Source organism: Oncorhynchus nerka, linkage group LG14 (assembly GCF_034236695.1).
Source record: "Oncorhynchus nerka isolate Pitt River linkage group LG14, Oner_Uvic_2.0, whole genome shotgun sequence".
Lineage (NCBI taxonomy): Eukaryota > Metazoa > Chordata > Actinopteri > Salmoniformes > Salmonidae > Oncorhynchus > Oncorhynchus nerka.
The window spans coordinates 41,874,018-41,886,061 of NC_088409.1; the positions used below are offsets into that span (position 1 = coordinate 41,874,018).

The window sequence follows — 12,044 nt, forward strand, 5'->3', positions numbered from 1 at the left end:
TTTCCGTTCACCTTCCCACTCCTGGGCCAGACTACACTCAATCATATGACCCACTGAAGAGATGAGTCTTCAGTAAAGACTTAAAGGTTGAGACCGAGTTTGCGTATCTGACATGGGTAGGCAGACCGTTCCATAAAAATGGAGCTCTATAGGAGAAAGCCCTGCCTCCAGCTGTTTGCTTAGAAATTCTAGGGACAATTAGGAGGCCTGCGTCTTGTGAGGTATGTACGGCAGGACCAAATCAGAGAGATAGGTAGGAGCAAGCCCATGTAATGCTTTGTAGGTTAGCAGTAAAACCTTGAAATCAGCCCTTGCTTTGACAGGAAGCCAGTGTAGAGAGGCTAGCACTGGAGTAATATGATCAAATTTTTTGGTTCTAGTCAGGATTCTAGCAGCCGTATTTAGCACTAACTGAAGTTTATTTAGTGCTTTATCCGGGTAGCCGGAAAGTAGAGCATTGCAGTAGTCTAACCTAGAAGTGACAAAAGCATGGATTAATTTAAAAGATTCGATTGGCTGATGATATTGAGGAAGTCACCTGACACCTTCAGCAGGACTGTTTGGAGTACAAGACTAGATTCGGAACAAAAACATTGGTACATTACTGATAAGCCTCACTGGACAAGTGTACTTGGGATGGGGTGCAGAGTGTTCCTGGCTTTAATACTGGGTGTTTGTCTACTGTCACACCGCCAAAGTAAGTCCACTTTTACTCATTTCATATGAGAGACAGAATGTGATTAGAGGAAGGAAGCAGACTGGGCATTATTTTGCTTGCAAGAATCACTTTAGCAGTATACTGGGTTCCAGTATTCTATTCCGTAAACCCATAGATGTAGACAGCTGCTTTATATCAGTTCGCATTGTTATTAAAACAACATTTACTGAAAGGCATAACCAAATTAATTATATTGCATTCAACTACTCTCGTACCAGAGAGCAAGATTGCCATGTTTGTCATTTTCCATCTCAACTTGTGTTATTGAACACAGGCAACCATTTCCTGCGTTTTTTGACCTTCTGCCAAAATAACATCACTAGCGACAAAGAGTATGACGTGGAGTTTGATGGAGATGAGCTCTTTTACGTTGACCCCATGACCTACTGGGTAGAGCAACGACTGTCAAAGTTCGCCCAGTAGTGGACCCCTGACCCAGGACTACCTCACTAAGTGTACGTGTCCCTCGGAACCTGCCAGTACAATATCCCCCACTGCATTGTGGGGGACAATTTGGGGCAGCAGTGGTTAGAGCGCTGGGCCGGTAACCGAAAGGTTGCAAGATCGAATCCCCGAGCTGATAAGGTATGAATCGGTCGTTCTGCCCTGAACAAGGCACTTAACCCATTATTTAGGCCCTCATTGTAAATAAGAATTTGTTCTTAACTGTCATGCCTAGTTAAAAAAAGGTTAAATATGTTTGTAATTTTTTTTTAAGAGCCTGCAGGAGGCAATATGCGAGTGCTGTTTCTGTAAAGTCACACCCCAGCTAGCACATCATTATCTGTTTTTTAGAGCTTGGTGAGAGTGTGGTTTCCTATGGTTATTTTGCATATAACCTTACTACAACTTTATGGGAATGGTACAGGATAGTTGCTTGGCTTTGTAACATTCTCAGCACATTTAAGGAACTTGACGAAGTGGTTTGATATTGGGAATGTTCTCAAATAGCTCAGAGAAGGTTAAGAAACAACATTCTTCTGTGTGAATTTCAGTACTTCAGCATAACATTTCCTCATGGTTCTACTTAAAGTCATGTTCTCAAATTGTTCAGAGAATGTTAAAAAAAAATCCATAAAAAAACCACAGGAAAATGTTCATAACGTTCTAATAATGTTATTTAAAAACATATACATTATGTTCTCAGCATCAATAAAACGCTCTGTTTGGTGCATTTTTTTTTTACAAACTCTGGTGCATTTAGCCCTTTAGGTCAGGTCATTTGGACTGGTGTGAACACTTTCCTCACTCGGGAGTGAACAACAGAGCCTCCCACATATAGTCCCAGAGAAAGGTGGAACTGGGAGTCCCCAACACACTCATCTGCCAGGTCATTAATTTCCACCCAACACCTGTTGATGTGACTTGGACCATTAATGAGCAACCGGTGGGAGAGAGGACCGTCAGTCATACCCAGTACTACTCCAATGAAGACTTCAGCTTCAGGATCTTCTCCTATCTCAGCATCACACCTCAGGAGGGGGACATCTACTCCTGTAGTGTGGGTCACATCAGCCTGCAGGAACCGTTCACCAGGAACTGGTGTGAGTCACTGCTGGTGTGACCTTATACTGTAGGGTACGACACAGAGAAAGGTGGAAGGTTGTTGATACTGTATTAGGGACAGTAATACATCCGTTGTTTCTTCACTATATGTGTCCACAGAGGTTGAAGTGCACACGACCCACCAGACTGTAGAGAGAGCAGTGTGTGTTGGAAGTGTGACTCTAGGAGTGGTGGGAGTAGCGACAGGAGTCTGGTTTATCAAAAAAGCCAAGAGGTCTGGTTGGGCCTTAAGAACATAGGAAACTATCAGCAATACAGCAAGGGCTCCATGTAACAATACCAAGTACAATTATCATATTCAGCAACCTACAACTGCGCTGGTGACTATGATGCAGTTCACTATTGTGAGGGAAATTTCTGTTAAACCTTACTAATGCTGTTGTACTAAGTATTGAGTAGCTTGGATGAATAAGGTGCCCAGAGTAAACAGCCTGCTACTCTGTCCCAGAGCATATTATTAGTAGTATTGAATAGAAAACACTCTGAAGTTTCTAAAACTGTTTGAATGATGTCTGTGAGTATAGCAGAACTCATATGGCAGGCGAAAACCTGAGAGAAATCCAACCAGAAAGTGGGAAATCTGAGGTTTGTAGTTTTTCAACTCTTTGCCATTTCAAAATACAGTGTAAATGGGGTCATGTTGCACTTCCTAAGGCTTCCACTAGATGTGAACAGTCTTTAGAACTTTGTTTCAGGCTTCTACTTTGAAGGGGGAGAGAATGAGAGGGGATTGAGCCAGGTGCCTGGCAGAGTGCCACAGGCTAGTGGCGCGCGGTCACGAGAGAGTTAGCACTCATTCCATTGCTTTTCTACAGACAATGGTTTCTACGACCTGTAATATAACTTTTTGAACTTTTCGTCCGACATTCGGCTGGACCTGAACGCACTTTTGGATTTGTTTACCAAACGCCCTAACAAAAGAAGCTATTTGGACATAAATGATGAACTTTATCGAACAAATCAAACATTTATTGTGCATTCTGATGAAGATCATCAAAGGTAGCTAGCCAGAAGCTAGTCAGAAGCTAGCCAGTTTACTGGCTAATGTTAGTATTCAGCTAAACACGGTTTGTGGTCATCAGCTATCCTTTAGCTCGAAAAGCTATCGCCAGTTTTGTACAACGCAACTCAGACCAGAACATACCGGACCTATTTTCTCTCCATATCCCCGGATTTCAACCGCAAGCTCTGGACATTTACACCTGGATCTCGCAGCTAGCGAGCTGCTATCCGTGTGACTATTGGCTTATGTCGATCCCCGGAGCAAACATAAATTATTCCGGAGCTAGCCAGCTGAAGAGTACCATCAGCCACTCCTGGGCTACAATCACCTATCCGTACCCGTTTTACTGCCGATGCGGAGCCCCACCGGGCCTTCACAACTGGACGACTGACATTATCTGCCCGAGGGAGTTATCCAACTGGCCCCTCCGTCACGACGTTACCTGAACGCCCATCTGCGGCCCGCTAATCGTTAGCTGTCTTATCGGCTGCAATCTGAATAGGTCTATTGGACAATTTTTCTTGGGTCACTATATCTATATCTATTTTGCCAATTGGATTGATCCCCTCTACCACACGGAACCCTACTAATCTACCGACGGAAACGCACGAGGTGGCTAAAAACAGACCTCCATCCTATGCTAGCTTGCTACCGATGGCCCGGCTAGCTGTCTGAATCGCCGTGACCCCAACCAACCTCACTACTCACTGGACCCTTATGATCACTCGACTAAAATTGCCTCTCCTTAATGTCAATATGCCTTGTCCATTGCTGTTCTGGTTAGTGCTTATTTCACTGTAGAGCCTCTAGCCCTGCTCATTATACCTTATCCAACCTTTCAGTTCGACCACCCACACATGCGATGACATCACCTGGTTTCAATGATGTTTCTAGAGACAATATCTCTCTCATCACTCAATACCTAGGTTTACCTCCACTGTATTCACATCCTACCATACCTTTGTCTGTACATTATACCTTGAAGCTATTTTATCGCCCCCAGAAACCTCCTTTTACTCTCTGTTCCGGACATTCTAGACAACCAATTCTCATAGCTTTTAGCCGTACCCTTATCCTACTCTTCCTCTGTTCCTCTGGTGATGTAGAGGTGAATCCAGGCCCTGCAGTGCCTAGCTCCACTCCTATTCCCCAGGCGCTCTCTTTTGATGAATTCTGTAACCGTAATAGCCTTGGTTTCATGCATGCAACATTAGAAGCCTCCTCCCTAAGTTTGTTTTATTCACTGCTTCAGCACACTCTGCCAACCCGGATGTTCTAGCCGTGTCTGAATCCTGGCTTAGGAAGACCACCAAAAATTCTGAAATCTTCATCCCTAATTACAACATTTTCAGACAAGATAGAATGGCCAAAGGGGCGGTGTTGCAATCTACTGCAAAGATAGCCTGCAGAGTTCTGTCCTACTATCCAGGTCTGTACCCAAACAATTTGAACTTCTACTTCTAAACACCTCTCTAAAAACAAGTCTCTCACCGTTGCCACATGCTATAGACCACCCTCTGCCCCCAGCTGTGCTCTGGACACCATATGTGAACTGATTGCCCCCCATCTATCTTCAGAGCTCGTGCTGCTAGGCGACCTAAACTGGAACATGCTTAACACCCCAGCCATCCTACAATCTAAACTTGATGCCCTCAATCTCACACAAATTATCAATGAACCTACAAGGTATCACCCCAAAGCCGTAAACACGGGCACCCTCAAAGATATCATCCTAACCAACGTGCCCTCTAAATACACCTCTGCTGTTTTCAACCAAGATATCAGCGATCACTGCCTGATTGCCTGCATCTGTAATGGGTCAGCGTTCAAACGACCTCCCCTCATTACTGTCAAACGCTCGCTGAAACACTTCAGCGAGCAGGCCTTTCTAATCGACCTGGCCGGGGTATCCTGGAAGGATATTGATCTCATCCCGTCAGTAGAGGATGCCTGGTTATTTTTTTTAAATGCCTTTCTCACCATCTTAAATAAGCATGCCCCATTCAAGAAATTTAGAACCAGGAACAGATATAGCCCTTGGTTCTCTCCAGACCTGACTGCCCTTAACCAACACAAAAACATCCTATGGCGTTCTGTATTCGCATCGAACAGCCTCCGTGATGTGCAACTTTTCAGGGAAGCTAGAAACCAATATACACAGGCAATTAGGATAGGAAACACTGTCACCACCGATAAATCCAATATAATTGAGAATTTCAATAAGCATTTTTCTACGGCTGGCCATGCTTTCCACCTGGCTACCCCAACCCCGGTCAACAGCACTGCACCCCCCCACAGCAACTCGCCCAAGCCTTCACCCATTTCTCCTTCTCCCAAATCCAGTCAGCTTATGTTCTGAAAGAGCTGCAAAATCTGGACCCCCACAAATCAGCCGGGCTAGACAATATGGACCCTTTCTAAAATAATCTGCCGAAATTGTTGCAACCCCTATTACTAGCCTGTTCAACCTCTCTTTCGTGTCATCTGAGATTCCCAAAGATTGGAAAGCAGCTGTGGTCATGCCCCTCTTCAAAGGGGGGGACACTCTTGACCCAAACTGCTACAGACCTATATCTATCCTACCCTGCCTTTCTAAGGTCTTTGAAAGCCAAGTCAACAAACAGATTATCGACCATTTCGAATCCCACCATACCTTCTCCGCTATGCAATCTGGTTTCAGAGCTGGTCATGGGTGCACATCAGCCACGCTCAAGGTCCTAAACAATATCTTAACCGCCATCGATAAGAAACAATACTGTGCAGCCCTATTCATTGACCTGGCCAAGGCTTTTGACTCTGTCAATCACCACATCCTCATCGGCAGACTCGATAGCCTTGGTTTCTCAAATGATTTCCTCGCCTGGTTCACCAACTACCTCTCTGATAGAGTTCAGTGTGTCAAATCCGGAGGGCCTGTTGTCCGGGACCCTGGCAGTTTCTATGGGGGTGCCACAGGGTTCAATTCTTGGACCGACTCTCTTCTCTGTATACATCAATGATGTCACTCTTGCTGCTGGAGAGTCTCTGATCCACCTCTACGCAGACGACACCATTCTGTATACTTCTGGCCCTTCTTTGGACACTGTGTTAACAACCCTCCAGACAAGCTTCAATGCCATACAACTCTCCTTCCGTGGCCTCCAACTGCTCTTAAACGCTAGTAAAACAAAATGCATCCTGGCCGCCTAGCATCACTACTCTGAACAGTTCTGACTTAGAATATGTGGACAACTATAAATACCTAGGTGTCTGGCTAGACTGTAAACTCTCCTTCCAGACTCATATTAAGCATCTCCAATTCAATATTAAATCTAGAATTTAATCTTCCTATTTCGCAACAAAGCCTCTTTCACTCATGCTGCCAAACATACCCTTGTAAAACTGACTATCCTGCCGACCCTTGACTTCGGCGACCTCATTTACACAGTAGCCTCCAACACTCTACTCAGCAAATTGGATGCAGTCTATCACAGTGCCATCTGTTTTGTCACCAAAGCCCCATACACTACCCACCACTGCGACCTGTATGTCCTCGTTGGCTGGCCCTCACTACATATTCGTTGCCAAACCCACTGGCTCCAGGTCATCTAAGTCTTTGCTAGGTAAAGCTCTGCCTTATCTCTGCTCACTGGTCACCATAGCAACACCCACCCATAGCACGCGCTCCAGCAGGTATATTTCACTGGTCATCCCCAAAGCCAACATCTCTCTTGGCTGCCTTTCATTCCAGTTCTCTGCTGCCAATGACTGGAACGAATAGCAAAAATCATTGAAGTTGGAGACTTAACTCCCTCACTAACTTCAAGCATCGGCTGTCAGAGCAGCTTACCGATCGCTGCAGCTGTACAAAGCCCATCTGTAAATAGCCCATCCAACCAACTACCTACACCATCCCCATATTTGTTTTGAGTTTTTCCTGGTCTTTTGCACACCAGAATTTCTACTTGCACATCTATCACTCCAGCTAAATTGTTATTACTTTGCCACTATTGGCATATTCATTGCCTCACCTCACTTTGCTCACACTTTATACAGATTTTCTATTGTGTTATTGACTGCATTATTGACTGCATCCGTTTGTTTATCCCATGTGTAACTCTGTTTTTTTGTCACACTGCTTTGCTTTATCTTGGCCAGGTCGCAGTTGTAAATGAGAACTTGTTCTCAACTGGCCTACCTATAAAAAAGGTCCTTCTCAATGTGTTCTCCAATCTCATAGAATCTTTTTTTTTAAATACTGTGTTGTCCTTGCAAGGACAGGGTGCTTGGAGTACTGAAAACAGGAGTACAAAAAGTACCCAAAAAGTTTTTTGGCGCTATCTTTTTTAGATTTGTATTACTTGTTGAACAAAATCTATTTCTTTATGCTATTGTGTTAGTATAATGAGTTTTTTAAATAGGTTTTGTGTGTGTGTGTGTGTGTGTGTGTGTGTGTATGTATATATATATATATATTTTTTTTTTTCGCTCCTCTTTATCAAGGGTGCTGGTAATTATGGACCTGGCTGTATGTAATGTTAACATGTGTGCAGGTAATTGATGTGCATTTCAGACAATAATGCTAGCTAGATACAGGGGATACAAGAGGTTATACAACAAGGTCATTTTTCTGTCTTTATTTAATTGGTAATGTTGACTCATTAACATCCATATAATTGTTTGAATGTCGATTATAGCAACAAAAAAAATCATAGAATATCACAGCTCTGTTATACCAAATGTGAGGAAAAAGCTACTCATTATGCAAGTCCTGTTGAATGAAAATGATTACTTCAGTTGCCTTGGGACTGCACATGCACAGCGATAACAGAAAGGCTCTTTATGTGAGGTAAGAAAATGAACATTTTGAAGTCAATGTAAATTAACTGATCTATTTTGATAAATAGTCGCTCCTACCTATCTCTCTGATTTGCTCCTGCCGTACATACCTACACGTACACAAGACCCAGGCCTCTTAATTGTCCCTAGAATTTCTAAGCAAACAGCTGGAGGCAGGGCTTTCTCATATAGAGCTCAATTTTTATGGAATGGTCTGCCTACCCATGTGAGAGACGCATACTCGGTCTCAACCTTTAAGTCTTTACTGAAGACTCATCTCTTCAGTAGGTCCTATGACTGAGTGTAGTCTCGCCCAGGAGTGTGAAAGTGAACGGAAAGGCTCTGGAGCAACTAACCGCCCTTGCTGTCTCTGCCTGGCCAGTTCCCCTCTTTCCACTGGGATTCTCTGCCTCTAACCCTATTACAGGGGCTGAGTCACTGGCTTACTGGTGCTCTTTCATGCCGTCCCTAGGAGGGGTGCGTAACTTGAGTGGGTTGAGTCACTGATGTGACCCTCCTGTCTGGGTTGGCTTCCCCCCTTGGGTTGTGCAGTGGCGGAGATCTTTGTGGGCTATACTCGGCCTTGTCTCAGGATGGTAAGTTGGTGGTTGAAGATATCCCTCTAGTGGCGTGGGGGCTGTGCTTTGGCAAAGTGGGTGGGGCTATATACTTCCTGTTTGGCCCTGTCTGGGAGTATCATCGGATGGGGCCACAGTGTCTCCTGACCCCTCCTGTCTCAGCCTCTAGTATTTATGCTGCAGTAGTTTGTGTCGAGGGGCTAGGGTCAGTTTGTTATATCTGGAGTACTTCTCCTGTCTTATCCGGTGTCCTGTGTGAATTGAAGTATGCTCTCTCTTTCTTTCTCTCTCTCGGAGGACCTGAGCCCTAGGATCATGCCTCAGGACTACCTAGCATGATGACTCCTTGCTGTCCCCAGTCCACCTGGCTGTGCTGCTGCTCCAGTTTCAACTGTTCTGCCTGCAGCTATGGAATCCTAACCTGTTCACCGGACGTGCTACCTGTCCCAGACCTATTGTTTGATCATGCAGGTAATTTATGAACATTTGAACATATTGGCCATGTTCTGTTATAATCTCCACCCGGCACAGCCAGAAGAGGACTGGCCACCCCTCATAACCTGGTTCCTCTCTAGGTTTCTTCCTAGGTTTTGGCCTTTCTAGGGAGTTTTTCCTAGCCAACGTGCTTCAACACCTGCATTGCTTGCTGTTTGGGGTTTTAGACTGGGTTTCTGTACAGCACTTTGAGATATCAGCTGATGTACGAAGGGCTATATAAATTAATTTGATTTGATTCCATCTGCGTGTGGAGCCCCACCAGGGTATATTCGGTGACGACACAGCCGCCAAAAACATCAGGTTCCGCTGCAGCAGCAACCCCACACTCACAGGCGCCGGGCCTGGACTACGGCGAGTACAGCCTCTGGAGCCCAGGATTGTGGCGATGGCGGAATCTGTGGCATCGAGACCAAGATGGACGAATACCAGTACGGTCTGGATGACTCATCTCTCAATGACGTGCGCTCCGACTGTTGCGCCAAACTCCAGCAGGTGAGATAAGATGGTTGTGATACCGGATCATTTATCATAGAGGGTCTTGTGTATGATATTGATATCATGGCAGCTCTGGAACAAGGTATATCACTCATTTTCTAACTCTCTGGTATTCTTTTGTCTTATCTTCACTGTAATAATCTGAGGGAGATACCTCTTCTGGACCAAACAGCCCAGACCTGTCAACACACAGGCACTGACCCATAGTCCATTCAAGCCAATCTACACTCAATATCTGAATCTACCACTGGTTCAAACCTAATAAATCATTCAACTGTGTCTTTATGGCTCCTTCGTTCAGTGAGGCTGAAACAAATGACATTAGCTCCTACTGAATATAACCCACTCATCTCAGCTGAAGACCCCCCAGATCACTCCACAATACACACTGAAATCCTCATCAGCATGAGAACAGCATGTTTTCATAGAGCGTCTCTAATGAACCAATAAACTCAAAAGCAAAGTCATAACAAGTGTGCACAAAATGGAGGTGCTGACACATGCATTTCTCCTCCTAGAAAGGGAGCTAATTAAGAAATGACAAGGGTTATTAATTAATTTACAGTTCAAAGGCCTGACGGGGTTCGATAAGGCAGTGATTGGCATACACAGAGGTAATTGTGTTAATGTGTAATCTGCAAACGCAGTGAAGGACCGTGTGACTTTATCAAGCTGCTCCGCAATGGTTTTCACCAGATAATCAAACATGAGGCAATGGAGGCATACTTATAATGACCCATAATTCACTGCTCTGGAGTTTCTCTTTCATGCTAATGAGTGAACTTCTGGTGAACTCCAAGTTAAGTTCAAACTTATTTGCCTCTTGGTACACAATACTTTAATTTAGTGTGGGTTAGATTGGAGTGATGGTAAAGAGTGATGACATAGGTCCTCTGTATATGTATGTTGATACTTTGAAAGGAACCTTATAAGACCATGAAGTGTTTAAATGCAGACAAAATACGCATTTGTTTGCTGAGTCATAAGGAGCATCAGAGGTAGGTACATCCAACCAGATGAGCAGGTGACTGGCATGACCACTAGATAGCAGTGTTATCTTAGAGGTGAATTGACATGGTTTAGTGGATGGATGGTATGACACAGGGGCATTCAACTCTTACCCTACGAGGTCCGGTGCCTGCTGGCTTTCTGTTCTGCAGGATAATTAATTGCATCCACCTGGTGTCCCAGGTATAAATCAGTTCCTGGTAAGAGGGGAACAATGGGGGGGAAAGCAATGGGGCTGGCCTCGAGGTCCAGAGTTCAGTTTAAGGGGTATGACAGAACCAACTAGATGAAAACCAGCAAAAATAACAGTATACACAATGTAGATGAATAGAAATGATTAAGTGATCCGTTTGAATGTCCTCTTACAGTTTGCAGTAAATCAATTAACCTTTATGGCCCTCTGGGCACAGAATGGTATTCCTTGAATTAACCTTGGCGTATCATTATATAAATATTTAGTCTGATAAAATCAGATCTTAAAACAAGATTACCAAAATTCTCCAGACATTCAGTATGCCACATTCAGCAGGTTTATCCCAAACCAAACATCAGTTCAGGTCTTAGTGGTAAACCCCATGGGCCACAGCGCTTTAGGCCATAAGTACAGTTGTTCAATACTACAACTGCAGGGTGGAAATGAGGATTTCTGACACGCTCTAGTGGTCCACCTCGTCCCCTTGGTCATTTAAGATCTAATAATGCTTCCTGTAGTGGACAACATGGATATGATGTGGTTGTGGTTTCATAGCCCTTGTTATAATGACCCTGTCCTCCCCAGGGCTCCTAGCTCTCATGATGTATAGATCACCCCTGACCGCGAAACTCTACGTAAATAGGCTTGTTTTCACAAGCAGCATTACCATGAGTTATGAACACATGGGGCCCACGTAATGTATTTTAATACAGCAGCATAATGCCTATACATCTGATCACCTGTGACCCCTCCATGGTACTGAAAATGTCATAAGTAGATACGACAGATTTTAAACAATAGTTATGTTCGTTTTTTTACCCCCTTGTGCCCCCTAAGAAAATGACATTGTCTGTAAGCGCATAGCTACACAGCACTCAGGTCCAGCCTGATCCAACAATAGAGAGTCCTTGTACTGTAGAGACTGTGAGGGACTGAAGTTTTCTGCATTTACCTCTTTACATTCTTTCAGCACTCCAAGGCCAACCTACAAGAGCCCTTCATTCGGGGGCCGATTCCAACCCGAGTTAAGCGTGTGTAAATGGAATGGAATGACCTTTTTATGCACCTTTCTCTCTATGGGTATTCTGACCTTGAACTTGAGAATAGCATGCTATTCAACCGCTATTCGTTTTGGGTGGGGATCAAATAAATGAAGGTGTGGTGGTG

At 44.3% G+C, this 12,044-nt stretch overlaps 1 pseudogene; it reads left to right on the forward strand.

The window, feature by feature from the left end:
* The first annotated feature begins 564 nt into the window (after window positions 1–564).
* LOC115142239 (H-2 class II histocompatibility antigen, A-U alpha chain-like) lies at window positions 565–2,523 on the forward strand (annotated as a pseudogene).
* The last annotated feature ends 9,521 nt before the right edge of the window (window positions 2,524–12,044 follow it).